Genomic DNA, 27,078 nt, shown 5'->3' with positions numbered 1-27,078 from the left:
GAGGACCCACATCACCAAGGCGCTCTGAGTGAGGCATGCTGGAGAAAGCTCACAACTCAGGGCGCACACAATAAAAAAGGGGAGGAATCTAGCAGTTGGCACCTCCCAGCAGGTGGCCCAGAACGCCGAGGCTACGGCATTCAGGCCGCAGTGAACTCACACCAGAGGGCCCACATCATGGAACTGAGCAACCCAGACCTCGGGACCTCAGAGAAGAAGGCCCACGTCCCCAAGGGGATTGGAAGCTAGCAGGAGTTTCCTCGCACCACTGGGCGCACATCAGTAACTGTGGGGACCCATCAGTTAGGACCTGACGGTAGAGGGCCCTCATCTCCGAGGGTAAGAGGCTCCCAGCAGGCTCCAACTGCCAACAGATGGCCCACGTCGCCAAGGTGACGTGTGCCAAGCAGGCAGGAATGACCTCCCAGCAGAGGGCCCAACTTACAGAAGGGTGAGGGACCCAGCCAGGATCAGACTCTCAACAGAGGGCCCACATAACCAAGGGGATGGGAACCTGGCAGGCGTGTCCTCACACTAGTTGGGCCACATCATCGAAATGGAAGAAACCCAGCACATGTGGCCTCAACCCAGAGGACCCACATCACCAAGGGGCTGGGAGTGAGGCAGGCAGGAGTAGCCTCACCACAGAGGGCCCATAGAATAAAAAAGGTGAGGAATCCAGCAGTTGGAACCTCCCATCAGGCGGCCAGGAACACAGAGGCCATGGGATCCTGGTCGGAGTGAACTTACATCAGAGAGCCCACACCATGTAATTGTGAGCAACCTAGCCGTTGGGACCTCAGAGCAGAAGGCCCACATCCCCAGCAGGATGGGAACCTGGCAGGAGTGTCCTGGCATCACTGGCTGCACATCAGAAAACGGGGGGAGCCCAGCAGTTAGGGTCTTACGCCGTAGGGACCTCATCAACCAGGGGAGGAGGTGCCCGGCGGGCTCCAGCTGCCACCCGAGGGCCCACGTCGCCAAGGCGATGTGTGCGAGCCAGGCAGGAGTGACCTCACATCAGAGGGCCCACCTCACAGAAGTCTGAGGAACCCAGCCAGGATCAAACTCTCACCAGAGGGCCCACATCACGAAGGGGATGGGAACCAGGCAGGAGTGTCTTCACACCAGTGTGGCCACATCATCGAAGGGTGAGGCACCCAGCACACGTGGCCTCAAACCAGAGAACCCACATCACCGACGGGCTGAGACTGAGGCAGGCAAGAGTAGCCTCACAACAGAGGGCCCACAGAATAAAAAAAATGTGAGGAATCCAGGAGCTGGACCCTCCCAACAGGCGGCCCAGGGCCACGAGGCTATGGGATCAGTGCCGGAGTGAACTCACACAAGAGGGCCCACACCATGGAACTGTGACCAACCCAGACGTTGGGACCTCAGAGCAGAAGGCCCACATCTCCATGAGGATGGGAACCTGGCAGGAGTGTCCTTGCACCACTGGGCGCACAGCAGAAAATATGGGGAGCCCAGGACATAGGGCCTGACGCCACAGGGCCCTGATCACCCAGGGGAGGAGGCTCCCAGCAGGCTCCAACGGCGACCAGAGGGCCAACGTCACCAAGGCAACGAGTGCCAGCCAGGCAGGAGTGACCTCACAGCCGAGGGCCCACCTCACAGAACGCTGAGGGACCCAGGCAGGATCAGACGCTCACCGAAAGGCCCACATTACCCAGCGGATTGGAAGAAGGCAGGAGTGTTCTCAAACCAGCGGGGCCACATCATCGAAAGGTGAGGAACACAGCACATATGGCCTCAAACCAGAGGACCCACATCACCAAGGGGCTGGGAGTGAGGCAGGCAGGAGTAGCCTCACCACAGAGGGCCCATAGAATAAAAAAGGTGAGGACTCCAGCATTTGGAATCTCCCAGCATGTGGCCCACAGCACCAAATCTATGGGATCCTGGTCTGAGTGATGTCACACCACAGGTTTCATTTCATGAAACTGTGAGCTACGCAACAACTGGGATCTCAGAGCGGAAGGCCCACATCCCCTTGGGGATGGGAACCTGCCAGGAGTGTCCTCGAACCACTGGGCGCACATCCGAAAATGTGGGGAGCCCAGCAGTTAGGGCCTGACGACACAGGGCCCTCATCACCGAGGGGAGGAGGCTCCCAGCAGGCTCCAACTGACCCCAGAGGGCCCATGTCGCCAAGGCGACATGAGCCACTCGGCAGGAGTGACCTCAAAGCACAGGGCTCACCTCACAGAAGGGTGAGGAACCCAACAAGGATCAGACTCTCAACAGAGGGCCCACCTCACCAAGGGGATGGGAACCAGATAGGAGTGGCCTCACACCAGCGGGGCCACATCATCGAAAGGTGAGGAACCCAGCACATGTGGCCTCAAACCAGAGGACCCACATCACCAAGAGGCTGGGAGTGAGGCAGGCAGGAGTAGCCTCACCACAGAGGGCCCATAGAATAAAAAAGGTGAGGACTCCAGCATTTGGAATCTCCCAGCCTGTGGCCCACAGCACCAAATCTATGGGATCCTGGTCTGAGTGATGCAACACCACCGGTTCCACTTCATGAAGTGGGTCCCACAGCAACTGGGACCTCAGAGCAGAAGGCCCACGTCCCCTTGGGGATGGGAACCTGCCAGGAGTGTCCTGGAACCACTGGGTGCACATCGGAAAACGTGGGGAGCTCAGCAGTTAGGGCCTGATGACACAGGGCTCTCATCACCGAGGGGAGGAGGCTCCCAGCAGGCTCCAACTGACACCAGAGGACTCACGTCGCAAAGGCGACATGTGCCTAGCAGGAGTGACCTCACAGCAGAGGGCCCACGTCCCAGAAGGATGAGGAACCCAGACAGGATCAGACTCTCACCAGAGGGCCCACATCACCAAGGGGATGGAAAACCGGCAGCAGTGGCCTCACACCACTGTGGCCACATAATCGAAAGGTGAGGCACCCAGCACACGTGGCCTCAAACCAGAGAACCCACATCACCAACGGGCTGGGACTCAGGCAGGCAGGAGTAGCCTCACAACAGAGGGCCCACAGAGTAAAAAATGTGAGGAATCCAGGAGCCGGGCCCTCCCAACAGGCAGCCCAGGGCCACGAGGCTATGGGATCAATGCCGGAGTGAACTCACACAAGAGGGCCCACACCATGCAACTGTGAGCAAGCCAGCCCTTGGGACCTCAGAGCAGAAGGCCCACATCCCCATGAGGATGGGAACCTGGCAGGAGTGTCCTCGCACCACTGGGTGCACAGCAGAAAATATGGGGACCCCAGGACTTAGGGCCTGACGCCAGAGGGCCCTGATCACCCAGGGGAGGAGCCTCCCAGCAGGCTCCCGCTGCGACCAGAGGGCCCACGTCGCCAAGGTGACGAGTGCCAGCCCGGCAGGAGTGACCTCACAGCAGAGGGCCCACCTCACAGAACGTTGAGGGACCCAGGCAGGATCAGACGCTCACCGAAAAGGCCCACATTACCAAGGGGATGGGAAGCAGGCAGGAGTGTTCTCAAACCAGCGGGGCCACATCGTCGAAAGGTGAGGAACCCAGCACATATGGCCTCAAACCAGAGGACCCACATCACCGAGGGGCTGGGAGTGTGGCAGGCAAGACTAGACTCACAGCAGAGGGAACACAGATTTAAAAAGGTGAGGAAACCAGCAGATCGAACCTCCTAGCAGGCGGCCCAGGGAACCGAGTCTATGGGATCCAGACCGGAGTAAACTCACACCAGAATGCCCACATCATGAAACTGTGAGTAACTCAGCCGTTGGGACCTCAAACCAGACGGCCCACATCCCCATGGGAATGGGAACCTGGCAGGACTGTCCTCGAACCACTGGGGCACATTCAAGAAATGTGGAGAGACCAGCAGTTAGGGCCTGACGCGAGAGGGCCCTCATCACCGAGGGGAGGAGGCCCCCAGCAGGTTCCAACTGCCATCAGAGGTCCCACGTCGCCAAGGTGACGTGTGCCAAGCAGGCAGGAATGACCTCCCAGCAGAGGGCCCAACTTACAAAAGGGTGAGGGACCCAGCCAGGATCAGACTCTCAACAGAGGGCCCACATGACCAAGGGGATGGGAACCTGGCAGGCGTGTCCTCACACTAGTTGGGCCACATCATCGAAATGGAAGAAACCCAGCACATGTGGCCTCAACCCAGAGGACCCACATCACCAAGGGGCTGGGAGTGAGGCAGGCAGGAGTAGCCTCACCACAGAGGGCCCATAGAATAAAAAAGGTGAGGAATCCAGCAGTTGGAACCTCCCATCAGGCGGCCAGGAACACAGAGGCCATGGGATCCTGGTCGGAGTGAACTTACATCAGAGAGCCCACACCATGGAACTGTGAGCAACCTAGCCGTTGGGACCTCAGAGCAGAAGGCCCACATCCCCAGCAGGATGGGAACCTGGCAGGAGTGTCCTGGCATCACTGGCTGCACATCAGAAAATGGGGGGAGCCCAGCAGTTAGGGTCTTACGCCATAGGGACCTCATCAACCAGGGGAGGAGTTGCCCGGCGGGATCCAGCTGCCACCCGAGGGCCCACGTCGCCAAGGCGACGTGTGCGAGCCAGGCAGGAGTGACCTCACATCAGAGGGCCCACCTCACAGAAGTCTGAGGAACCCAGCCAGGATCAGACTCTCACCAGAGGGCCCACATGACGAAGGGGATGGGGACCAGGCAGGAGTGTCCTCACACCAGTGGGGCCACATCATCGAAAGGTGAGGCACCCAGCACACGTGGCCTCAAACCAGAGAACCCACATCACCAACGGGCTGGGACTGAGGCAGGCAGGAGTCGCCTCACAACAGAGGGCCCACAGAGTAAAAAATGTGAGGAATCCAGGAGCCGGGCCCTCTCAACGGGCGGCCCAGGGCCACGAGACTATGGGATCAATGCCGGAGTGAACTCACACAAGAGGGCCCACACCATAGAACTGTGAGCAAGCCAGCCCTTGGGACCTCAGAGCAGAAGGCCCACATCCCCATGAGGATGGGAACCTGGCAGGAGTGTCCTCGCACCACTGGGCGCACAGCAGAAAATATGGGGAGCCCAGGACTTAGGGCCTGACGCCAGAGGGCCCTGATCACCCAGGGGAGGAGGCTCCCAGCAGGCTCCAACTGTGACCAGAGGGCCCACGTCGCCAAGGCAACGAGTGCCAGCCAGGCAGGAGTGACCTCACAGCCGAGGGCCCACCTCACAGAACGTTGAGACACCCAGGCAGGATCAGACGCTCACCGAAAAGGCCCACATTACCAAGGGGATGGGAAGCAGGCAGGAGTGTTCTCAAACCAGCGGGGCCACATCGTCGAAAGGTGAGGAACCCAGCACATATGGCCTCAAACCAGAGGACCCACATCACCAAGGGGCTGGGAGTGAGGCAGGCAGGAGTAGCCTCACCACAGAGGGCCCATAGAATAAAAAAGGTGAGGACTCCAGCATTTGGAATCTCCCAGCATGTGGCCCACAGCACCAAATCTATGGGATCCTGGTCTGAGTGATGTCACACCACAGGTTTCATTTCATGAAACTGTGAGCTACGCAACAACTGGGATCTCAGAGCAGAAGGCCCACATCCCCTTGGGGATGGGAACCTGCCAGGAGTGTCCTCGAACCACTGGGCGCACATCCGAAAATGTGGGGAGCCCAGCAGTTAGGGCTTGACGACACAGGGCCCTCATCACCGAGGGGAGGAGGCTCCCAGCAGGCTCCAACTGACCCCAGAGGGCCCATGTCGCCAAGGCGACATGAGCCACTCGGCAGGAGTGACCTCAAATCACAGGGCTCACCTCACAGAAGGGTGAGGAACCCAGCAAGGATCAGACTCTCAACAGAGGGCCCACCTCACCAAGGGGATGGGAACCAGATAGGTGTGGCCTCACACCAGCGGGGCACATCATCGAAAGGTGAGGAACCCAGCACATGTGGCCTCAAACCAGAGGACCACACCAACAAGGGGCTGGGAGTGAGGCAGTCAGGATTAGCCTCACAACAGAGGGCCCACACAATAAAATGGTGAGGAATCCAGCAGTTGGAAACTCCCAGCAGGCGGCCCAGAGCACAGAGGCTATGGGATGCAGGCCGGAATGAACTCACACCAGAGGGCCCACATCATGAAACTGTGAGCAACCCAGCACATGGGACCTCAGAGCAGAAGGCCCACATCCCCATGGGGATCGGAACCAGGGAGGAGTGTCCCCACACCACTGGGCGCATATCAGAAAGTGTGGGGAGCTCAGAAATTATTGCCTGATGCCAGAGGGCACTAATCACCAAGGGGAGGAGGCTCCCAGCAGGCACCAACTGCCACGAGAGGGCCCACGTCGCCAAGGAGATGTGTGCCCGCTAGGCAGGAGTGACGTCACAGAAGAGGGCCCACCTCACAGAAGGGTGAGGAACCCAGCCAGGATCAGACTCTCACCAGAGGGCCCCCATTACCACGAGGTTCGGAACCAGGCAGGAGTGTCCTCACTCCAGTGGGGCCACACCAGCGTAAGGTGAGGAACCCAGCACATGTGGCCTCAAACCAGAGAACCCACATCACCAAGTGGCTGAGAGTGAGGCAGTCAGGAGTTTCCTCACAAGAGAGGCCCATAGAATAAAAAAGATAAGGAATCAAGCAGTTGGAACCTCCCAGCACATGGCCCAGAGCAGCAAGGCTATGGGATCCAGGCCGGAGTGAACTCACACCAGTGGGCTCACATCATGAAACTGTGAGCAACCTAGCCGTTGGGACCTCACAGCAGAACACCCACATCCCAATGGGGGTGGGACCCTGGCAGGAGTATCCTCGCAACACTGGGTGCCCATCAGAAAATTGGGTAACCCAGCAGTTAGGGCCTGACTCCAGAGGGCCCTCATCACCCAGGGTAGGAGGCGCCCAGCAGGCTCCAACTGCCCCCAGAGGGCCCACGTCGCCAAGGAGACGTGTGCCAGCTAGGCAGGAGTGACGTCACAGAAGAGGGCCCACCTCACAGAAGGGTGAGGATCCCAGCCACGGTCAGACTCTCACCAGAGGGCCCACATCACCAAGGGGATGGGAGTGATGCAGGCAGAAGTAGCATCACAACAGAGGGCCCATAGAATAAAAAATGTGAGGAATCCATCAGTTGGAACCCCGATGCAGGCGACACACAGCACGGAGGCTATGGGATCCAGGCCTGAGTGAACTCACACCAGAGGGCCCACATCATGGAACTGTGAGCAACCCAGCCGTTGGAACCTCAGAGCATAAGGCCCACAGCCCCAAAGGGATGGGAACCTGGCAGGAGTGTCCTCTCTCCACTTGGCGCAAATCAGATAATGTGGGGAGCCCAGAATTTAGGGCCTGACGCCAGAGGGCCCTCATCACCGCTGGGAGAAGGCTACCAGCCGACTCCAACTGCCACCAGAGGACCCACGTCGCTCAGGCGATGTACGCGAGCCAGGCAGGAGTGACCTCACATCAGAGGGCCCACCTCACAGAAGGGTGAGGAACCCATCCAGCCACAGACTCTCACCAGAGGGCCCAAAACACCAAGGGGACGGGAACCAGGCAGGAGTTTCTTCACACCAGTGGGGCCACACCATCTCAAGGTGAGGAAACTAGCACATGTGGACTCAAACCAGAGGAACCACATCACCAGCACATGTGGACTCAAACCAGAGGAACCACATCACCAAGCGGCTGGGAGTGAGACAGGCAAGAGTAGCCTCAAAACAGAGGGCCCATACAATAAAAATGGTGAGGAATCCAGCAGTTGGAAACTCCCAGCAGGCCGCCCAGAGCACCGAGGATATGGGATGCAGGCTGGAGTGAACTCACAACAGAGGGCCCACATCATGAAACTGTGAGCAACCCAGCACAAGGGACCTCAGAGCAGAAGGCCCACATCCCCATGGGGATCGGAACATGGCAGGAGTGTCCTCGCACCACTGGGCGCACATCCGATAATGTGGGGAGCCCAGAAATTATTGCCTGCCGCCAGAGGGCGCTAATCACCAAGGGGAGGAGGTCCCAGCAGGCACCAAATGCCAGGAGCGGGCCCACTTCGCCAAGGAGACGTGTGCCAGCTAGGCAGGAGGGACCTCACAGAAGAGGGCCCACCTCACAGAAGGGTGAGGAACCCAACCAGGATCAGACTCTCACCAGAGGGCCCACATTACCACGAGGTTCGGAACCAGGCAGGAGTGTACTCACTCCACTGGGGCCACACCAGCGTAAGGTGAGGAACCCAGCACATGTGGCCTCAAACCAGAGGACCCACATCACCAAGTGGCTGAGACTGAGGCAGGAAGGAGGAACCTCACAAGAGAGGGACCACAGAAAAAAAAAAAGGTGACGAATCCAGCAGTTGGAACTTCCAAGCAGGCAGCCCAGAGTACTGAGGCTATGGGATCCAGGCCAGAGTGAACTCACACCAGAGGGCCCACATCATGAAACTGTAAGCAACCCAGACGTTGGGACCTCAGAGCAGAAGGCCCACATCCCCACGGGGATGGGAACCGAGCAGAAGTGTCCTCGCACCACTGGGCGTGCATCAGAAAACGTGAGGAGCCCAGCACTTAGGGCCTGACGCCAGATGGGTCCTCATCATCGAGGGGACGAGGCTCCCAGCAGGCTCCAACTGACACCAGAGGACTCACGTCGCAAAGGCGACATGTGCCTAGCAGGAGTGACCTCACAGCAGAGGGCCCACGTCACAGAAGGATGAGGAACCCAGACAGGATCAGACTCTCACCAGAGGGCCCACGTCAACAAGGGGATGGAACCAGACAGGAGTGTCCTCACACCAGTGGGGCCACATCATCGAAAGGTGAGGAACCCAGCACATGTGGCGACAAACCTGAGGACCCAAATCACGATGGGGCTGGCAGTGAAGCAGCCAGGAGTAGCCTCACAAGAGAGGGCCCACAGAATAAGTAAGGTGAGGAATCCAGCAGTTGGAAGCTCCCAGCAAGTGACCCAGAGCACCGAGGCTATTGGGCCCAGGCCGGAGTGAACTCACACAAGAGAGCTCACATCATGAAACTGTGAGCAACCCTGCAGCTCAGACCTCAGAGCAGAAGGCCCACGTCCCCATGGGTACGGAAACCTGGCAGGAGTGTACTCGCACCACTGGGCGCACATCAGAAAACGTGGGGAGCACAGCAGTTAGGTCCTGAAGCAAGAGGCCCCTCATCACCGAGGGGAGGAGGCACCCAGCAGGCTCCAACTGCCAACAGAGGGCCCACGTCGCCAAGGGGACGTGTTCCAGCCAGGCAGGAGTGACCTCACAGAAGAGGGCCTACCTCACAGAGGGGTGAGGAACCCAGCCAGGATAAGACTCTCGCCAGAGGGCCCTCATCACCAAGGGGATGGGAACCCGGCAGGAGTGTCCTCACACCAGTGTGGCCACATCAACGAAAGATGCGAAACCCAGTAACGTGGACTCTAATCAGAGAACCCACATCACGAAGGGGCTTGGAGTGAGGAAGGCAGGAGGAGCCTCACAACAGAGGGCCCACAGAATAAAACAGTTGAGGAATCCATCAGTTGGCACCTCCCAGCACGCGGCCCAGAGCCCGGAGGCTATGGGGTCCAGGCCGGAATGAACTCACACCAGAGGGCCCACATCGTGAAACTCTGAGCAACCCAGCAGATGGGACGTCAGAGCCGAAGGCCCACATCCCAATGGGGATGGGAACCTGGCAGGAGTGTCCTCGCACCACTAGGCACACAACAGAAAATGTGGGGAGGACAGCAGTTAGGGCATGACGCCAGAGGGCCCGCATCACCCAGGGGAGGAGGCGCCCAGCAGGCCCTCACTGTCACCAGAGGGCCCTCGTCGCCAAGACGAAGTGTGCCAGCCAGGCAGGAGTGACCTCACAGCACAGGGCCAACCACGCAGAAGGTTAAGGAACCCAGCCAGGATTACGTTCTCACCAGAGGACCCACATCAACAAGGGTATGGGAACCAGGCAGGAGTGTACTCACACCAGTGGGGCCACATCATCGAAAGGTGAGGAACCCAGCACACGTGGCGTCAAACCAGAGGACCCGCATCACCAAGGGGCTGGGAGTGTGGCAGGCAGGAGTAGACTCACAACAGAGGGACCACAGATTTAAAAAGGTGAGGAATCCAGCAGATCGAACCTCCTAGCAGGCGGCCCAGGGAACCGAGTCTATGGGATACAGACGGGAGCGAACTCACACCAGAGGGTCCACATCATGAAACTGTGAGTAACTCAGCCGTTGGGACCCCAGACCAGACGGCTCACATCACCATGGGAACGGGAACCTGGCAGGACTGTCCTCGAACCACTGGGGCACATTCAAGAAATGTGGAGAGACCAGCAGTTAGGGCCTGACGCGAGAGGGCCCTCATCACTGAGGGGAGGAGGCCCCCAGCAGGCTCCAACTGCCACCAGAGGTCCCACGTCGCCAAGGCGAAGCGTGCCAGCCAGGCAGGAGTGACCTCACAGCAGAGGGCCCACCTCACAAAAGGGTGAGGATTCCAGCCACGGTCAGACTCTCACCAGAGTGCCCACGTCAACAAGGGGATGGGAACCAGATAGGAGTGTCCTCACACCAGTGGGGCCACATCATCGAAAGGTAAGGAACCCAGCACATGGGGACTCAAGCCTGAGGACCCACATCACCAAGGGGCTCTGAGTGAGGCATGCTGGAGAAAACTCACAACTCAGGGCACACACAATAAAAAAGGGGAGGAATCTAGCAGTTGGCACCTCCCAGCAGGTGGCCCAGAGCGCCGAGGCTACGGCATTCAGGCCGCAGTGAACTCACACCAGAGGGCCCACATCATGGAACTGAGCAACCCAGACCTCGGGACCTCAGAGCAGAAGGCCCACGTCCCCAAGGGGATGAGAAGCTGGCAGGAGTTTCCTCGCACCACTGGGCGCACATCAGAAACTGTGGGGACCCATCAGTTAGGACTTGACGACAGTGGGCCCTCATCTCCGAGGGTAAGAGGCTCCCAGCAGGCTCCAACTGCCAACAGATGGCCCACGTCGCCAAGGTGACGTGTGCCAAGCAGGCAGGAATGACCTCCCAGCAGAGGGCCCAACTTACAGAAGGGTGAGGGACCCAGCCAGGATCAGACTCGCACTAGAGGGCCCACATCACCAAGGGGATGGGAACCTGGCAGGCGTGTCCTCACACTAGTTGGGCCACATCATCGAAATGGAAGAAACCCAGCACATGTGGCCTCAACCCAGAGGACCCACATCACCAAGGGGCTGGGAGTGAGGCAGGCAGGAGTAGCCTCACCACAGAGGGCCCATAGAATAAAAAAGGTGTGGAATCCAGCAGTTGGAACCTCCCATCAGGCTGCCAGGAACACAGAGGCCATGGGATCCTGGTCGGAGTGAACTTACATCAGAGAGCCCACACCATGGAACTGTGAGCAACCCAACCGTTGGGACCTCAGAGCAGAAGGCCCACATCGCCAGCAAGATGGGAACCTGGCAGGAGTGTCCTGGCATCACTGGCTGCACATCAGAAAACGGGGGGAGCCCAGCAGTTAGGGTCTTACGCCATAGGGACCTCATCAACCAGGGGAGGAGGCGCCCGGCGGGCTCCAGCTGCCACCCGAGGGCCCACGTCGCCAAGGCGACGTGTGCGAGCCAGGCAGGAGTGACCTCACATCAGAGGGCCCACCTCACAGAAGTCTGAGGAACCCAGCCAGGATCAGACTCTCACCAGAGGGCCCACATCAGGAAGGGGATGGGGACCAGGCAGGAGTGTCCTCACACCAGTGGGGCCACATCATCGAAAGGTGAGGCACCCAGCACACGTGGCCTCAAACCAGAGAACCCACATCACCGACGGGCTGGGACTGAGGCAGGCAGGAGTAGCCTCACAACAGAGGGCCCACAGAGTAAAAAATGTGAGGAATCCAGGAGCCGGGCCCTCCCAACGGGCGGCCCAGGGCCACGAGGCTATGGGATCAATGCCGGAGTGAACTCACACAAGAGGGCCCACACCATGGAACTGTGAGCAAGCCAGCCGTTGTGACCTCAGAGCAGAAGACCCACATCCCCATGGGGATGGGAACCTGGCAGGGGTGTCCTCGAACAACTGGGCGCACATCAGGAAACGTTGGGGGAGCCCAGCACTTAGGGCCTGACACCAGAGGGCCCTCATCACCGAGGCAGGAGTTTCCTCACACCAATGGGGCCACATACACATCATCGAAAGATGAGGAACCTAGAACATGTGGCCACAATCCAGAGGACCCACATCACCAAGGCGCTGGAGTGAGGCAGGCAGGTGAAGCCTAACAACAGAGGGCCCACGGAATAAAAAGGTGAGGAATCCAGCAGTTGTAACCTCCAGCAGGCGGCCCGGAGCACCGAGACTATGGGATCAAGGCAGGAGTGAACTCACACCAGAGGGTCCCACACCATGAAAGTGTGAGCAAGCCAGCCGTTGAGACCTCAGTGCAGAAGGCCCACATCCCCATGGGGATGGGAACCTGGCAGGAGTGTCCTCACACCAGTGAGGCTACAACCACATCATCGAAAGTTGAGGAACCCAGCACATGTGTCCTCAAACCAGAAGACCCACACCACAAAGGGACTGGGACTGAGGCAGGCAGGAGGAGCCTCAGAACCGAGGCCCCATGGAATAAAAAACTGAGGAATCCAGTAGTTGGAGCCCCACAGCAGGCGGCCCGGAGCACCGAGGCTATGGGATCCAGGCCACAGTGAACTCACATCAGAGGGCCCCACACCATGAAAGTGTGAACAAGCCAGCCGTTGGGACCTCAGAGCAGACGGCCCAGATCCCCATGGGGATGGGAACCTGGCAGGGGTGTCCTCGAACCACTGGGCGCACATCAGGAAATGTGGGGGAGCCCAGCAGTTAGGGCCTGACGTCAGAAGGGCCCTCTCACAGAGGGAAGGAGGCTCCCAGCAGGCTCCCGCTGCGACCAGAGGGCCCACGTCACCAAGGCGACGAGTGCCAGCCTTGTAGGAGTGACCTCACAGCAGAGGGCCCACCTCACAGAACAGCGAGGAACCCAGGCAGGATCAGACGCTCACCGGAGGGCGCACAGCACCATGGGGATGCGAACCAGGCAGCAGTGTCCTGACACCAGTGTGACCACATCCACATTATCTAAAGGTGAGCAACTCAGCACATGTGGCTCAAACCAGAGGACCGACATCACCAAGGGGCTGGGAGCGAGGTAGGCAGGAGAAGCCTCAAAACAGAGGGCCCATGGAATAAAAAAGGTGAGGAATCCAGCAGTTGGAATCCCACAGCAGGCGGCCCGGAGCACCGAAGCTATGGGATCCAGGCCGCAGTGGACTCAAACCAGAGGGCCCCACACAATGAAACTGTGAGGAATCCACAAGTTTGGACCTCAGAGCAGAAGGCCCACATCCCCATGGGAATGGGAACCTGGCAGTGGTGTACTTGTACCAATGGGGCCACATCCACATCATCGAAAGATGAGGAACCCAGCACATGTGGCCTCAAACCAGAGGACCCACATCACCAAGGGGCTGGGAGTGAGGCAGGCAGGTGGAGCCTAAAAACAGAGGGCCCACGGAATAAAGAAGTGAGGAATCCAGCAGTTGGAACCTCCAGCAGGCGGCCCGGAGCACCGAGGCTATGGGATCCAGGCAGGAGTGAAATCACACCAGAGGGCCCCACACCATGAAAGTGTGAGCAAGCCAGCCGTTGAGACCTCAGAGCAGAAGGCCCACATCCCCATGGGGATGGGAACCTGGCAGGGGTGTCATCGCACCATTCGGCAGACATCAGGAAATGTTGGGGAGCCCAGCAGTTAGGGCAACATTCTTTCGTCTTATGCTAACTGATGCCGTTATGATGTGCCTAACTCAGGCCCTGAATTTTGTCCCAAGGCCGTGGAACTGTCGCTAACTGAGTCCTAGATGCTCTTCCTAAATGCGGTCCAGAACTGTCCCTCACTAAAGCCCTAACACTATTCCTAACTCAGGTCCTGATACGGTACCTAACAGAGGCCCAGATGCTAGTCCTAACGCAGGCTCTGACACTGTCTGTGACTAAGGCCCTGCTGCCATGAATGTCTAAAGTCCTGACATTATCCCGAGCTAATATCCTGAACCATGTCTTACCAAGGTCTTGAAATTGTTCTAAAGTAGCCCTGACGCTGTCCCTAAGTGAGGCCCTGAGGCTGTACCTATCAGAGGCCCTGAGAAGTTTTTAATGAAGACCCTAATGCTGGTACTACAGAGGCCATTATACTACTCCTAAGTCACGCCCTGACACTGCCCCTCACTCAGGCCCTACAGATAGGCCTCACTTAGGCCCTGTTGCCATACCTTAGTTAGGCTCTTATGCTATCCCTACATCAAGCCCTGACACTGGTCCTGATTAAGGCCCTGACACTGGTCCTAACTAAGGCCCTGATGCTCTCAACAACTAAAGTCTTCACGCTATCCCTAGCTCATTTCCTGACACTATCCCTGGCCTGGAACCTGACTCTCTCCCGAGCTTATTTCCTGCCTCTTATCCTCACAGCAGCCCTAATGTTCTCCGTAACTAGGGCCCAGACTTGTCCTAACTAGGACCCTGCCACTGTTTCTAACTATGGCCCGGAAACTGTCCCTAATATACGTCCTGCTGCCGGCAATAACTAAAATTCGGACACTATCCTGAGTTCAGAATCGGACCCATTTCTAACCAAGGTCCTGTCACTATCCCTAAGAAAGCCCTGTCTCTGTCCCTAAGAGAAGGACTGAGGCTGTGCCTAACTTAGGCCCTGAAGCTATCCCTAACTCAGGCCCTGAAGCTATCCCTAACTCAGGCCTTGAAGCTGTGACCATCTCAGGCAGTGATCATGTCTTTAACTAAGACCCTGTTGCTGACCCAACAAAGGCCCTGACGCAGCTCCTACATCGTGCCCTGACAGTGTCCCCAGCTAAGGGTGTGACGCTAGGCCTCATTCAGTCCCTGTGGCTGTAAGTCAGGCTCTCACGCTCTCCTTACCTGAAGCCCTGACACTGGTTCTAATTAAAGCCCTGATACTCTCAGTGACTAAGGTTTTGACAGTATCCCAAGGTCATTTCCTGACACGATCCCTAAACTTTACCCTAAGCCTGTCCCTAGCAACTCTTCTGCCTCTTACGCTAACTGAAGCCCTGATGCTGTGAATACCTCAGGCCGTGAATTTAGTCCCAAGGCCGTGACACTGTCCCTAACTAAGGCCTAGATGCTCATCCTAAATCCGGCCCTGATACTGTCCGTAACTATGGCCCTAACACTCTGCTAACACAGGCCCTGACACGGTACCTAACAGAGACCCAGATGGCAGTCCTATCTAAGGCCTTGACACTGTCCCTAACTAAGGCCCTGCTGCCATCAATATTAAAGTCCTGACAGTATCCTGAGCTTATTATATCCTGGCCCATGTTTTATTAAGGTCCTGAAACTGTCCCAAAGTAAGCCTTGACGCTGTCCCTACGTGAGGCTGTGAGGCTGTCTCTCACAGAGGCCCTGAGAATGTCTTTAACAAACCCCTTAGGCTGTTCCTACCAAGGCCCTTATGCTGCTCCTAAGTCATGCCCTGACACTGTCCCCAGCTAAGGCACTGACTCTACGTCTCACTCAGTCCCTGTCGCTCTCTCCCTAAGTCAGGCTCTGACGCTGTCCCTACCTGAAGCCCTGACACTGGTTCTAAATTAGGCACTGATGCTCTAAGTAGCTATGGTTTTGACACTATCCCTACGTCATTTCCTGACGCTATTCCTAGACCTTAACCTAACCTTGTCTTTAGCTAATGTCGAGTCTCTTATGCTAACTAAATCCCTGATGCTGTCCCTAACTAAGACCCTGAATTTAGTCCCGAGCCCGTGAGCCTGTCTCTAACTGAGGCCTGGAGGCTGTCCTTAACAAAGGCCCTCAACTTATCTTTAACTGAGGCCCTGACACTCTCCCTAACTAAGGACTGAGGCTGTCTCTGACTAAGGCCCTGAGTCTCTCTTTAACTACTGGCCTCACTCTTTCCCTAACAAAGGTCCTGAAACATTCCCTAACTAAGACCCTGACACAGTCCCTAATAACTTGAGCTGTCCCTCATTAATGCCCTGATGCGGCCCATAAATGATGTACTGAAGATGGCACGAAGGTCCAGACGATGTTCCTAATGACCCAACATGTCTCTTACTAAGGCCTTCAAATTACCTCTAACTGAGGCCCTAAAGATGTCCATAACTAAGGCCCTGACGCTATCTCGAACTAAGACCCTCAAGTTATCTTTAACTGAGGCCATGACAGTGTCCCTAACAAAGAACCTGACACTGTCTCTAACTAAGGCCCTGAGTCGGTCTTTACCTAACGGCCTCACTCTTTCCCCAACTACTCCCTGACGCTGCCCCTACCCAAGGCCCTGACGGGGTGCCTAATGGCCTGAGCTGTCTTTCACTAATACCCTGACCCTATCCATAACTAACGCCCTGATGATGTCCCTAACGAACAGCCTGAAGTATCTCTCACTAAGCCCCCCATGTTTTTCTCTGAGGCCCTGACACTCTCTCTAATTAAGGCCTTGACACTGTCTGTAAGTAATGGCCTGATGCAGCTCCTACCTGAGATGCTGATACTCTCACTTAGACCCTGAAGTCTCTACCTGAGAAGCTGACACTGTCTGTAACTAATGTCCTGACTTTTTCCTTAACTAACATCCTAATTTTGTCCCTAGATAATGCCCTAACACTGGTCCTAACTACGGCCCTGATGCTGACCCTATCTAAGGCCCCGACGATGTCCCTAATAGACTTAGATGTCCCTCACTGTTGGCCTGACCCTGTCCCTCACCAAGGCCCTGACCCTCTTCCTAACTAAGGCTGTGATGATGTCTCTACCTGAGGCACTGTCACTGTCTATAATAACAGCCGACTCTTTCCCTAACACACTGATGCTGTCCCTAATAGCCTCATGTATCTCTCAATAATGCCCTGATCCTGTCCATAACTAAGGCCCTGAATATGTCCCTAGGTAAGTCTCTGACGCTGTCCCTAACTAAGGCCCTGAGGCTGTCTCTACCTCAGAATCTGAAATTCTAATGTCCTGACTCTCCCTAACTAACATCCTGACGCTGCTCCTAAGTGAGGCCCCGACACTCTTCTTAACTAAGGACTTGCCGCTGTCCCTACCTAAAACCCTGATGCTGTCTGTAACTAATGACCTGACTCCCTAACTAACACCCTAGTTTGGGCCCTAACTAACGCCCTGACACTGGTTCTAATTATGGCCATAATGCTGGTTCTAAGGCCCTGAAGATATCCCTGAGTAACAGCCTCAACTGTGTCTAACTAAGGCTCTCACGTTATCTCTAAGTGAAGCACTGGCACTGTCCCTAACTTAGGCCCTTATAGTCGAAGCTGTCACTAAATAATGCCCTGATCCTGTCCCTAAGTGAGGTCCTCAATATGTCCCTAAGTGCATCTCTGACGATGTCCTTAACAGCCTGAACTCTCTTCAAGTTATCTCTGAGGCTCTGACACTGGCCCTTCTTAAGGCCTCACCCCAGGGTTGTCCCAGGCTGCTGGGCGGTTTTCTCTTGTCCGCATCTCTAGCCAGCTGCCTGCCATCGGCCACTCTAAGATTCTGCGATACAGTGGTCCCACGTGGGATGTGCCTGTGTAGGCTCACCTGCGGGAGGAGAGTCATGGCCGCTCCACCTTCCAGGGGACTGCGGCTCAGGGTAGGAGCCTCACAGCCAGTGTCTGGACACAGGGTTCTGTGTCCTTGTTCGTTGTAAATCCCTCGGAGTTACCTCTAACATTTTTGAATGGATATCGCCCCCTCTGCATATTTATAATATAAATCATTTACCACATTAAAATCCAGGAATGACATTCTTAGAACGAGCAGGAGAACGCTGGATGCCCCCCCCCCCCAATGATCTATTACTTGGAGGATTTAAAATTCTAATGCTCTCCTCACCCTCTTGGGCGTCAGCACAAGGCGGGAATCAGACGTATCCTTTATTTATCCCTCTGATTTTCCAGAACCTTTCCTTCCAGGAGAAATCTCTGGGCTCTTCGGGAGCTGTGAGTGGTGGCCGTCAGGTAAATCTGAGACTGAAAAGCAAGAGAAAGACAGACAGAGGAGGAGATGAGAATTGGTGACGGGGAGAAGCAGGCGCGTCCACGTTCAGTCGCAGGCTGAGAGTCTGGGTTAGTCTCCAGCGAAGCTAAGGACCACCAGGGTCTGGCCCCACTGGCCTTGTCACCTGGTGTGGGGACTGGGGACAGCCAACCCCCCATGGCCACTCTCAGAGGAATCAGGGAGGTGGGAGGGCACCCCCGAGAGCCAGATTGAAAATGGTCATGCTGTGAAATAATAAGATGCCCTTTCAGAAAAGTGAAGACTGTTCTCTTGGTTCTCAAAGACTTGCAAATACTCTGTGTCCTTCTGGAGGCATGCTGAAGCCTTCAGCCTTTGAGGGCAGTAATGGGAGTGCATCTGGGCTCAAAACCATCCAGCACTCACTCCCTGAGGGTGCTGAGGATGACCCGTGTCCACCCCTCGGGTGCTGTGGGGCCTGAAACCCCCTGATCACCGAGGACGGGAGGGGCCGCACAGACACTCCACTGCACCACCAGGGGCTTGGCTGCTGGGCTACAGTCCTTTATCAGATACATGGTTTGCAAACATCTTGGGCCATTTTGGATGGTGGATTATCTTATTCCTTGCTCCTTTTATACACAACTGTTTTTCATCTTGAGGAAGTCCAATTCATCTGTTTTGTCTTTTGTTGCTTGTGCTTTTGGTAGATCTAAGAAATCATGACCAAATCCAAGGTCATGAAGATTTACTCTCATGTTTTCTTCTAGGAGTTTCCTAATTTTGGTTCTTGCATCTAGGCCTTTGGTCCATTTTGCATCTAGGCCTTCGGTTGATTTTGTATATGAGGTGGGGGGAGGTAAGGGTCCAACTTTACTCTTCTGCATGTGGGTATCCAGTTGTTCCAGAACCTGTGCTCCCTGTTTGGGAGAAAATACCTGCAAATGACGTGACCAACAAGGGCTTAATTCTAAAGTATACAAACAGCTCATACAACTCAAAAGAGAAAAAAAATCAAAAAATAGGCAGAATTTTAGAAGGTCTAAATAGACATTTCTCCAAGGACATACAGATGGTCAAGAGGCACGTGAAAAGATGCTCCACATCGCTAATTATGAGAGAATGCAAATCAAAACTACAGTGAGTTATCACCCCGTAGTGGTCAGAATGGCCATCATTAAAATGTCTAGAAATAAATGCTGGAAGGGGTGTGGAGAAAAGGGAACCCTCCTACACTACTGGTGGGAATGTAAATTGATGCAGCCGCTATGGAAAACAGTATGGAGGTTCCTCAAAAACTAAAAATAGAATTACCATATGAACCAGCAATCTCACTCCTGGGCACACATCCAGACAAAACTATAATTCGAAAAGGTACGTGCACCCCAGCATTCACAGCAGCACTCTTCACAATAGCCAAGACACGGAAGTAACCTGAATGTCCCTCAACAGATGAGTGGATATAGAAGATGTGGTACATATATACAGTGGAATATTACTCAGCCATAAAACAGAATGAAATAATGCCATCTGCGGCTACATGGATGGACCTAGAGATTATCATACAAAGTTTAGTAAGTCAGACAGAGAACAACACATACCATGTGATATCACTTATATGTGGATTATAAAATGAGACACAAATGAACCTATCTACAGAACAAAAACACACTCACAAATATAGAAAACAGGCTTGTGGTTGTCAAGGGGAAGACAGGGGAGAGGGATGGATTGGGAGTCTGGGATTAGTAGATGCAAATTATTATATATAGGATGGATAAACAAGGTCTTACTGTACAGCACAGGGAACTGTACTCAATACCCTGTAATTAACCATAATGGAAACGAATATGAAAAATATGTATATATGTATGTTTGTATATATGAATCACTTTGCTGCACAGTAGAAATTAACACAACATTGTAGGAGCACGGACACTCCGGTCAGACTCAAGGTGACCTCTGGAGCCAGGACAGAGGCCCGGCCTCTCTGTGGGCAGGCAAACCCACACCGCACAGGCCCTGGTGCAGTGCCCGTTCCGTGGGGTCAGGTGGGTGCACGCAGGTCAGCCAGTGTCTGTGTGTCTCAGCCTGTAACCACAGACCACACTGTCCTGCTCTGCTCACAAGAGCGAGGCCAATGGAGGGACAACAGGGGTGGGAACAAAGCCGGGTCATGGTCTGACCGGGTGAGAAAGGGTCCAAGGAGCGAGAACCCGGCTGCCCTTGCCTGGTGAGCCGAGAGCTGACGTCCAACCCGTGGGCAGCCCCTCTCCCCACGTTCCGAGGTAAGGCTGCCTTTCCTGTACCCTGGGCAGTGTCATGCCCGTGTATACAGCAGGACGCACAGCAGCACACGCAGCAGGCCTGATGCCTGCCCTTGCCATGCACTTGGGGGCTTCCTGAGGGTGGAACATCCCGACAGGACACGGGCCGACCCCGGGGAGGATGTAGGGGTGAAGCGTTTGGGAGCCTCTGGAGGGGATCCTCACCTGTCTGCACAGGTGGACTGAGGACACCGACCAAGGGTGAGCAGCTGGGGAGCCCCGCAAGGGTCCTAGGACTTCCCAATATAAAGGACTTCCCTTTCCTCCCTGTTGTGGATGACTTGGATGTGGTCGAAACAGCGGGATTTTGGAAGTTCAATTTCCCACATCATTCCACCAAAAAAAACTGTTAGAAATAATAAATGAATTCAGTAAAGACACAAAATCAGTACACACAGCTCAACGGCATTTCTAAACACTAATAATGAACCATCAGAAAGAGAAAAGAACCCTATTTACAACCGCATCAAAAAGAACAAAATACCAAGGAATAAATTTAACCGAGGATGTGAAAGACCTGAAAACTTTAAGACACTCATGAAGACATTGAAGAAGACACAAGTCGGTGGAAAAACTCCCCGTGCTCATGGAATGCAAGAAGTACTGTTGCTAAAATGTCCATTCTACCCAAAGCGGTGCACACAGGGAAGGCAGGCCGTCCTGAAATTCCAATGGTGTTTTTCACAGAAATGGAGCAAATCCTCCTAAGATGTGTGTGGAGCCACAAAGGACCCCGAAGAGCCAAGACGACCCTGAGAAAGGAGAACGGGCCGCAGGCATCTCCCTCCCTGACTTCACACTTCGTCCCGAAGCTACAGTCCCCAAAACAGTGCGGAACTGGCTCAAAACAGGCGCACAGACCAGAGCGACGGGACGGAGAGCGCAGAACACATCCTGCACGGTGGGGGGGGGGGGGGCATTAAGTTACGACAAGGGGGCCAAGGACACACCAAGCGGAAGGGCAGCCCCACGGTAAACGGCGCGGGGAAGACTGCACACCCCATAACCCACGCGGCTCCACCGCACACCAGCCTGACCAAAAACCCAGCTTTGCACACCAAGGCCTTCCTGGGTCGCATGAAGACGGACCCCCGCAGCCGTCAGTCGCCCCCAGGAAGCTTCTCCCCACTGTTCCTCACTGTCTCCTCACCTGTTCCTCCAGCGTCGCCTGCGTCCTCAAGAAACCCAGCTCCCGCCAGCGTGGACGCAGCCCCACGTTGTCCTGAAGCCGAAACCACAGCGAGTCCTTGAGGAGACCGAGCGCCCGTCAGCAGCCACAACCCGGCGGTGCCTGAGGAGACACAACTCCCCTCAGCTGCGCTCAGAGCGGGGGTCCGCGAGGAACGCGCATGCGCTGTGGGTCACAGAGGCGGGATCAGCGCCACCCTGTGGTCGGTGCGGGAAGTGCAGGCCGCCCTCCCTCACGGGTCACTGGAGACAGAGACCCTGCTGGCAGAACTGCTGAACCCATTAAATGGTGGAAATCAAACAAATGAAGACAATATCCCATAGCTTCTCCAAAGTAGTTAGGGAACAATGAATTGGAAACCATATGCAATAAAATGAATGTAGACACAAGCTTTACAACTTACACCAAATTCACTCAAAATGATTCAGAGACAAGTTTGAAATGCAAAACTATTCAAAATTATAGGAGAAAACATAAAAGAAAATTGATATGAGCTTGGGCTTGGTCATGGCCATCACAAGCTTTGTGGTTTTAACACACAACACAAAAAAGGAGTCCAGAAAGAAAAACAAGGGATTCTGTGGACTTTATAAAATTAAAGGTTTCTACTGTGTGAAAAACCTCATTCAGAAAATCGAAAGACAACACACACTGGGGGAAAAAAACTGCAAACATATCTAATAAAGAATTTGTCTCAAAATATACAAAGAACTACAACACAACCCCATTAAAAATAGGGAAAGCTCTAAATAGACACCTGGTCAAAGAAGGTACAGAGATAGTATACAAAACTATGCCCAGGACAGGGGAACAGAGAAACAGTGGTACAGTTCAACTCCCTGAGTCCTGTGTGACCCAGGACTAGTCCTGTCCTTCCTGGAGGCCTCAGAGTGATGGGGAGGGAGGAAGGGGAAGAGGGCGGATTCTGCTTAAACCTAACTCTAACCCCGACCACTCTCACCACTTTCATTCAGCATGGTCTAGGAAGTCCTAGACATATAATTACATGAGAAAAAGAAATAAAAGGAATCCAATGGCAGAGGAAAAAGTAAAACTGTCACTGTTTGTAGATGAGATGATGCTTTAAATTTCATTTATTTATTCATTCATTTATTTATTCTGGTTGCGCTGGGTCTCAGTTGTGGCAGGTGAGCTCCTTAGTTGCGGCAGGCAGCCTCCTTAGTTGTGGCATGCGAACTCTTAGTTGTGGCATGCATGTGGGATCTAGTTCCCTGACCAGGGATCGAACCCAGGCCCCCTCCATTGGGAGCACGGAGTATTAACCGCTGGACCACTGGGGAAGTCCCGACATGATGTTTTATTTAGAAAATCCTTCAGATGACCCCCCAAAACAAATAGAATTCATTGGAAAATTCAGGTAAGTTGCAGGATACAAAATTAACCTATAGAAATCAGTTGCATCTCTATCCACTGGCAACAGACTTTCAGAATGAGAAATTAAGAAAACAAACCCATTGACAATGGTATTAACAAAAATGAAATACCTAGGAATACATCTAACCCAGGAGGTAAAAGACCTGTACTCAGAAAACTGGAAGACACTGATGAAAGAAACTGGAGACGACACAGACAAATGGACAGATATAATGTGTTCATGGATTGGAAGAATTCATATTGTTAAAATGATTCCACACCCCAGAGCAATCTAGAGATTTCATGCCATTCTTATCAAAATACCAATGGAATTGTATGAGAACTAGAACAAAGAATTCTGATATGTGTAAGGAAACAGAAAAGAACCTGAATAGTCAATACGATCTTAAGAAAGAAGAACAAACTTGGACATATCACACTCCCTGTTTCAAACTAGACGACATATGTAGAGTAATCAAGACAGTATGGTACAGGAACAAAAGAAATACACATAGATCCACGGAACAGAACTGAGAGCCCCAAAATAAACATAGGCATTTATGGTCAATTCATCTAAGACAAAGGAGGTGAGACTATACAATGGGGAAAAGACATCCTCTTCAAAGAATGGTGGTGGGAAAACTGGACAACTGCATGCACAAGAATCAAACTGGAATCCTTTCTTATGCCACCTACACAAGCAACCTCAAAATGAATCAAATACTTCAATGTAAGACCTGAAGCCATAAAGCTCCTCGAAGAAAACATAAGCAGTCTGCTCTTTGACATCCGTCTTAGCAATATTTTCTGGATCTGTCTCCTCAACAAGAGGAACAAAAGCAGAATAAACCAATGGGACTCCATCCAACTTTAAAGCTTTTCAATGGCAAAGGAAACCATCCACAAAATGAAGAGGCAGCCTACCGAACGTGAGAAAATAGTTGCAAACAATATGTCTGAAAAGGGGTTCATATCGAAAATAGACTAAGAACTCACACAACTGAACCTCCAGAACCCAAAAACCCAATTAAACCATGGGACCGAACATTTTTCCAAAGAGTACGTACAGATGGCCAAGAGACATGCGAAAAGATGACCAATATCACTTATCATCAGGGAAACGCACATCAAAAGAACAATGAGATTATCACCTCACACCTAAAACTTCGGCTATCGTCCAAAAGACGACACTGTACCTAACAAAGGCTCTGATGCTCATCCTAAGTCAGGCCCTGACACTGTCTCTAAGACCCTGCGGCCATCAATATCTAAAGTCCTGACATTATCCTGAGCTAATATCCTGACCCATGTCTTACCAAGGTCCTGAAACTGTCCCAAAGTAAGCCCTGATGCTGTCCCTAAGACAGGCCCTGAGGCTGTCCCTAACAGAGGCCCAGAGAATGTCTTTTATGAAGACCCTAAGGCTGATCTTACAGAGGCCCTTATACTACTCCTACGTCACGCCCTGACACTGTCCCTCACTCAGGCCCTAAAGATAGGCCTCACTTAGGCCCTGTTGCCATACCTTACTTAGGCTCTGACGCTGACCCTACATCAAGCCCTGACACTGGTCCGGATTAAGCCCCTGACACTGGTCCTAACTAAGGCCCTGTTGCTCTCGATCACTAAGGTCTTCACGCTATCCCTAGCTCATTTCCTGACACTGTCCCTGGCCTGGAAGGTGACTCTGTCGTGAGCTAATTTCCTGCCTCTTATCCTCACAGAAGCCCTAATGCTCTCCCTAACTAAAGCCCAGATTAGTCCTAACTCAGGCCCCACACTGCTTCTAACTAAGGCCCGGAATCTATCCCTAATATAGGACCTGCTGCCGGCAATAACTAAAATCCGGACACTATTCTGAGTTAAGAATCTGACACATTTCTAACCAAGGTCCTGACGCTGTCCCTGAGAAAGCCCTGTCTCTGTTCCTAAGTGAAGGTCTGAGGCTGTGCCTAACTCAGGCCCTGAAGCTATGCCTACCTGAGGTCTTGACGCTGTGACTACCTCAGGCCCTGATCATGCCTTTAACTAAGACCCTGTTGCTGACCCAACAAAGGCCCTGATGCACCTCCTACATCATGCCCTGACAGTGTCCCCAGCTAAGGGCCTGACGCTAGGCCTCACTCAGGCCCTGTGGCTCTCCCTAAGTCAGGCTCTGACGCTGTCCCTACCTGAAGCCCTGACACCGGTTCTAATTAAGGCCCAGATACTCTCAGGGACTAAGGCCTTGACACTACCCCTAGGTCATTTCCTGACACGATCCCTGGACTTCACCCTAAGCCTGGCCCTTGCAAAGGTCCTGCCTCTTATGCTAACGGAAGCCCTTATGCTGTGCCTAACTCAGGCCCTGAATTTAGTCCCAAGGCCGTGACACTGTCCCTAACTGAGGCCTAGACGCTCTTTCTAAATCTGGCCCAGAACTGTCCCTCGCTAAAGCCCTGACACCTCTCCTAACTCAGGCCCTGACACGGTACCTAACAGAGGCCCAGATGCTAGTCCTAATGCAGGCCCTGACACTGTGTCTAACTAAGGCCCTGCCGCCGTCAATATCTAAAGTCCTGACATTATCCTGAGCTAATATCCTGACCCATGTCTTACCAAGGTCCTGAAACTGTCCCAAAGTAAGCCCTGACGCTGTCCCTAAGTGAAGCCCTGAGGCTCTCCCTATCAGAGGCCCTGAGAATATCTTTAACGAAGACCCTAATGCTGATCCTACAGAGGCCCTTATACTACTCCTAAGTCACGCCCTGACACTGTCCCTCACTCAGGCCCTAAAGATAGGCCTCACTTAGGCCCTGTTGCCGTACCTTAGTTAGGCTCTGACGCTGGCCCTACCTCAAGCCCTGACACTCGTCCTGATTAAGGCCCTGACACTGGTCCTAACTAAGGCCCGGACGCTCTCAATAACTAAGGTCTTCACTCCATCCCTAGCTCATTTCCTGACAGTATCCCTGTCCTGGAAACTGACTGTGTCCAGAGGTAATTTCCTGCCTCTTATCCTCACAGAAACCCTAATGCTCTCCCTAACTAAGGCCCAGACTAGTCCTAACTCAGGCCCTCACACTGTCTCTAACTAAGGCCCGGAATCTGTCCCTAATATAGGCCCTGCTGCCGGCAATAACTAAAATCCAGACACTATCCTGAGCTAACATCCTGACACATTTCTAACCAAGGGCCTGACGCTGCCCCTAAGAAAGCCCTGTCTCTGTCCCTAAGTGAAGGTCTGAGGCTGTGCCTAACTCAGGCCCTGAAGCTATGCCTACCTGAGGTCTTGACGCTGTGACTACCTCAGGCCCTGATCATGCCTTTAACTAAGACCCTGTTGCTGACCCAACAAAGGCCCTGATGCACCTCCTACATCATGCCCTGACAGTGTCCCCAGCTAAGGGCCTGACGCTAGGCCTCACTCAGGCCCTGTGGCTCTCCCTAAGTCAGGCTCTGACGCTGTCCCTACCTGAAGCCCTGACACCGGTTCTAATTAAGGCCCAGATACTCTCAGGGACTAAGGCCTTGACACTACCCCTAGGTCATTTCCTGACACGATCCCTGGACTTCACCCTAAGCCTGGCCCTTGCAAAGGTCCTGCCTCTTATGCTAACGGAAGCCCTTATGCTGTGCCTAACTCAGGCCCTGAATTTAGTCCCAAGGCCGTGACACTGTCCCTAACTGAGGCCTAGACGCTCTTTCTAAATCTGGCCCAGAACTGTCCCTCGCTAAAGCCCTAACACCTCTCCTAACTCAGGCCCTGACACAGTACCTAACTGAGGCCCAGATTCTAGTCCTAACTAAGGCCCTGAGTCGGTCTTTACCTAACGGCCTCACTCTTTCCCCAACTACTCCCTGACGCTGCCCCTACCCAAGGCCCTGACGGGGTGCCTAATGGCCTGAGCTGTCTTTCACTAATACCCTGACCCTATCCATAACTAACGCCCTGATGATGTCCCTAACGAACAGCCTGAAGTATCTCTCACTAAGCCCCCCATGTTTTTCTCTGAGGCCCTGACACTCTCTCTAATTAAGGCCTTGACACTGTCTGTAAGTAATGGCCTGATGCAGCTCCTACCTGAGATGCTGATACTCTCACTTAGACCCTGAAGTCTCTACCTGAGAAGCTGACACTGTCTGTAACTAATGTCCTGACTTTTTCCTTAACTAACATCCTAAT

General features: G+C 54.0%; 1 long non-coding RNA gene across 23 annotated transcripts in view; it reads right to left on the bottom strand.

Moving 5' to 3' along the window:
- Positions 1–27,078, bottom strand: part of LOC138842422 (uncharacterized) — a 569,596-nt gene that overhangs the window by 483,918 nt on the left and 58,600 nt on the right. For 22 of the 23 annotated variants that reach the window (XR_011376933.1, XR_011376935.1, XR_011376931.1 and 19 more), the window contains 2 exons: positions 21,501–21,641; positions 17,901–18,037 (listed from right to left, as the gene is read on the bottom strand). This is a non-coding gene — a long non-coding RNA (uncharacterized lncRNA). The remainder of the gene's footprint in view (positions 1–17,900; positions 18,038–21,500; positions 21,642–27,078) is intronic. The other variant, XR_011376940.1, reaches the window with a different exon arrangement.

The sequence above is a fragment of the Globicephala melas genome, chromosome 19 (genome assembly GCF_963455315.2).
Source record: "Globicephala melas chromosome 19, mGloMel1.2, whole genome shotgun sequence".
NCBI classification, from domain to species: Eukaryota; Metazoa; Chordata; class Mammalia; order Artiodactyla; family Delphinidae; genus Globicephala; species Globicephala melas.
The sequence above is the reverse complement of the archived record's forward strand: the minus strand, read 5'-3'. Positions and strand labels throughout refer to the sequence as shown.